This window comes from Microcebus murinus, chromosome 21, assembly GCF_040939455.1.
Source record: "Microcebus murinus isolate Inina chromosome 21, M.murinus_Inina_mat1.0, whole genome shotgun sequence".
In the NCBI taxonomy this organism is placed as follows: domain Eukaryota; kingdom Metazoa; phylum Chordata; class Mammalia; order Primates; family Cheirogaleidae; genus Microcebus; species Microcebus murinus.
In genome coordinates this window covers 42,103,419-42,107,721 of record NC_134124.1, presented here as the reverse complement: position 1 = coordinate 42,107,721, position 4,303 = coordinate 42,103,419, and the positions used below count along the sequence as shown (strand labels likewise).

Below are 4,303 nucleotides of genomic sequence, written 5' to 3'. Positions count from 1 at the left end.
TCCCTCCCCTCTCAGACTCTCAAGGTTTCCTCCAGCGTGTCGGTTCCCACAGAGCAGACCTTTGGTCTGAGACCTGACAGTCCAGATGCCACGCATGCTGCCGCGTAGCGGCGGTGTCGGGGCTTGGGACAAGAGGAGGCCCCACGGTGCGGGCTGGGGCGCCAGGCACCGCGCGGGCGCTGAGGGTGGGGGTGACCCCCACCCCGGGCCGCCGCCGCGCTCCCAGAAAGGGGACAGAACAAGAGGCCAAAAAAAAAAAAAAAAAAAAAAAAAGCAGCAGCCTGTGGCACCCGGTATTCCCAGGCGGTCTCCCATCCAAGTACTAACCGGGCCCGACCCTGCTTAGCTTCCCAGACCAGACGAGATCGGGGGCGTTCAGGGTGGTGTGGCCCTAGACGGCGGCGGAGGGCGCCCCTGCCCCGCTCAAGAAGCCGAGCCTCTCTGGGCTTCCCCGCCGCCGCCTCCCGCGCCGGGCCGGGCCGGTTGAGTTCCCCGGCCGGGTCCCGCGGGCTCCCAGGGACGGGGGTGATGGGCGGGGCGGGGCGGGGCGGGGCGGGGGCTGTCTCTCTATACACACACACACACACACACTCACACTCACTCACACCCACACAAGATGCGCCTCCACGGCTGGACTCGCCAAGGTGGAGCCCTCCCAGCCCCCCTCGTCTCCTCGCCCGGCCTCCTTCACCTACCCGCTGCCCACCCCCAGCGCGTCGCTGCCTGCCGCTGACTGCGCACGCGCGGGACGCTCGCCCTTTGACCCCAGCCAGGGGCCGCCCTCCCCCACAACCCCTTTCAGCTGCGCCCGCCCCCTAGCCCTGTGGGTGGGCTGCCGCCTATTCCCCCGGGCCAGGGCTGGGGCACAGCCAGTGTATGGGGCGTCTCTCTCTGGGGATGTGTCCCATGGGTGGGGTGGGGTGGCGTGGTTTGGGGGGCGCTGAAGAAATCAGTCCCCTCCATCTCCTACCTCTGGAAAACGCCCAAGCCCGTGGAGAACTGCCGGCACCGCTTCGTGGGGGCCGGGACCCTCCTCCGTGTCCTCCTGTGGCCCAGTCCAAGGGGCCTGGGCCTGGCCGGGGCTGCATTGGACCCCGACCACCCTGGCGTGTGGACTCGCTAAAAATCGGCCATTAGATATTGGATTCCAGCTTCCTGGAGGTCATTTCACTAATGAGTGCACCGGAAAGAGTTTCCTAATCCATCTGTGAGGGTGGCAACTGAAAGAGAATTTGAAAGCTGACAGAATAGGCGAGGGAAGGCATAGGAGATTTCCACACCCAGCAAGGAAGACTTTCCCGAAATGGAAGAAAGAAACGAGCAAACAGAGACACCGGTAGCCCGCCCGGAAAAGAGTCTGCCCCTTAGAGAAAGCACCCTGACCAGGTTCACCCGTGGGTGGGTGGCGAGCTAGCGGCGTTCAGAAGAGCGAGGCCCGCAGTCTGTGCGGAAGACACCTGCGCTCGGGTGTGTGTGGCGGCGCGATTCACAAGCAGCTCTAGACGTTAAACCAAGGAGAAGCCAGGGAGTTCCCAACGCCCCAGGTGTCCTCAGCCCACGACTGGCTGCTGTGGGAATGCGAAGCCCGGCTCCTTGTCTCAGAGCGGGGTTCCCAGGAGGATCAGGCTGAAGCTGGGACTCGGCCTCAAAGTGTCCCCTCGCATGGCCACCCCCTTCCCCTTCCTGCTCCTCTACTCCTGGTGCCCCTCCATCCAGGGGCCAGACCTTAAAGAGTCACCGCAAGAGAATCCTGGTCCCAAAGGAGCCTTCTGGGGGACCGGTGCTGAGAGAGGTTGTGGGCATGGCCCGCTGGGGCTCTGCCCGACCCAGGGCTGAGAGATGCCACCTCCCAGCTCTGGGTCCCTGCAGGAAGTGTTGGCAAGCACAGGGCCGGTCCTCCAAAGGCCCAGGTGCAGGGAGCCCAGGCCAAGCAGCCTGTGGAAGAAGCCACTTGCCGTGCTACCCCGGGAACAGGACTGCAGGCCCCGGCCCTTCCCACCTCCTCCTCCTCCTCCTCCTCCTCCCCCCCCGCCCCCCCCCACAGGGCACAGGGCTCAGAGACACCTCAGACTCTTGCTACCCAAAGTGCAAAGGGCATCAGTTGCTCCTCCAACCCCCCCGCCCAGCAGACCACGTTGTCCAGCCAGCCCCCGGGCCTCCCTGGGGTGCCCAGCACAAAAGTGCAGACACCCACCGGACCCTCAATCTCAGTTTTCGGATGTTTTTGCCACTCTAAGGACCCGCAGGCCAGCTGGGCCTTCGGGCAGGACAGAGAGCCCCGGAATCCGACGTGGAGAGCTGCGTGGAGAGCTGCGTGTACGTCCCCATCAGGAGGCGGTCCCCACCTCCGCGGCTCTCCCCTTGCGGGGAGCGGCAGCCCAGCCGGCAGCCGCAGGGCCTCAGGGAAGACACCAGGCTGGGCCCCCGCGGCACAGCGGGGGCACGTCCCCCGCACTCACGCGACTTAGGGACGGCTGCTGGAGACTGCTGCGGCCACCCTGCTGCCGGGTTTCTGGTGGGCTTCCTGGAAGCAGCGTCCACACCAAGCCCTTGGAAGGCCCAGGCGACGGAGGAGCCGGTCAGGCAGGGGCCCAGGACGGTGAGAGGCCGGGCGGGCGGGAAGGAGCATGTCAGGCAGGGGCAGAGGACGGTGACAGGCCGGGCGGGGAGGAGCCGGTCAGGCGGGGGCCCAGGACAGTGACGGGCCTGGCCGGGGAGGAGTGCGTCAGGCAGGGGCAGAGGAGACGGGCTGGGTAAGGGTTAGGGTGACAGTTAGGGCACAATTCACAATCGCAAAGACGTGGAAGCGACCCGAGTGCCCATCCATCCAGGAGTGCATCAATAAAATGTGGCGCGTGGACACCACGGAGTGCCATTCGGCTGTGAGGAGCAGCGGTGAGAGGGCGCCTCTCGTGTTCTCCTGGCCAGAGCTGGAACCCGTTCCAGTAGGCCAGGTATCCCAAGAATGGACACACGAGCACCACGTGAGCGCGCTCACCAGCAAATTGGTACGAACGGATGGACGCCTAAGTGGACAGAGAGGAATCACCTTCATCGGGTGGGTGTCGGGCGGGTGGGGGGAGGGGAGGGGCATACACATCCATTAGGCATGGGGTGGGTGCGCACCGACTGGGGGATGGGCGCACTTGAAGCTCTGACCCGAGGGGGGAGGCTTGGAGAGGGCAAGGCACCCGACCTTAACATTGGTACCCCCACAATACGCTGGAACAACATGAGAGGTATATGAATAAGAACACAGGGGGGGCCGGGCGCGGTGGCTCACGCCTGTAATCCTAGCTCTCTGGGAGGCCGAGGCGGGCGGATTGCTCCAGGTCAGGAGTTCGAAACCAGCCTGAGCAAGAGCGAGACCCCGTCTCTACTAAAAATAGAAAGAAATTAATTGGCCAACTAATATATATAGAAAAACACAGCCGGGCGTGGTGGTGCATGCCTGTAGTCCCAACTACTCGGGAGGCTGAGGCAGCAGGATTGCTTGAGCCCGGAGATTGAGGTTGCTGTGAGCTAGGCTGACGCCATGGCACTCACTCTAGCCTGGGCAGCAAAACGAGACTCTGTCTCAAAAAAAAAAAAAAAAAAAAAGAACGCAGGGGGGAGGGGGGCACGGGCGTGACATGTCACCTGAATACTTGTACTCCCATCATCTGCTTGAAGAGAGAGAGAAAAGAAAATGCAATCCTAGAGGTAAGAGACACTTTTTAAAAATAATGAATCCGAAGAGAAAAGTAAAAGGAGGCCTGTGGAGCAGGTCTGGGTGTGACTCCGGATCCCCCAACATCAGGTGCCACCACCAAAGATTCCTGCGTGTAGCCCATAGAACCCCAAAAGCAACGGGACGAGTTCTGGTCACATACTCCCTCAAAATGACATCCTGGCCTTCTTCTGGAACTCCCTCCCCTCTCAGACTCTCAAGGTTTCCTCCAGCGTGTCGGTTCCCACAGAGCAGACCTTTGGTCTGAGACCTGACAGTCCAGATGCCACGCATGCTGCCGCGTAGCGGCGGTGTCGGGGCTTGGGACAAGAGGAGGCCCCACGGTGCGGGCTGGGGCGCCAGGCACCGCGCGGGCGCTGAGGGTGGGGGTGACCCCCACCCCGGGCCGCCGCCGCGCTCCCAGAAAGGGGACAGAACAAGAGGCCAAAAAAAAAAAAAAAAAAAAAAAAGCAGCAGCCTGTGGCACCCGGTATTCCCAGGCGGTCTCCCATCCAAGTACTAACCGGGCCCGACCCTGCTTAGCTTCCCAGACCAGACGAGATCGGGGGCGTTCAGGGTGGTGTGGCCCTAGAC

General features: G+C 63.0%; 2 pseudogenes; both read right to left on the bottom strand.

Moving 5' to 3' along the window:
* Positions 1–278: 278 nt before the first annotated feature.
* LOC142863341 (uncharacterized) lies at positions 279–397 on the bottom strand (annotated as a pseudogene).
* Positions 398–4,184: 3,787 nt separating this feature from the next.
* On the bottom strand, positions 4,185–4,303 carry LOC142863340 (uncharacterized; annotated as a pseudogene).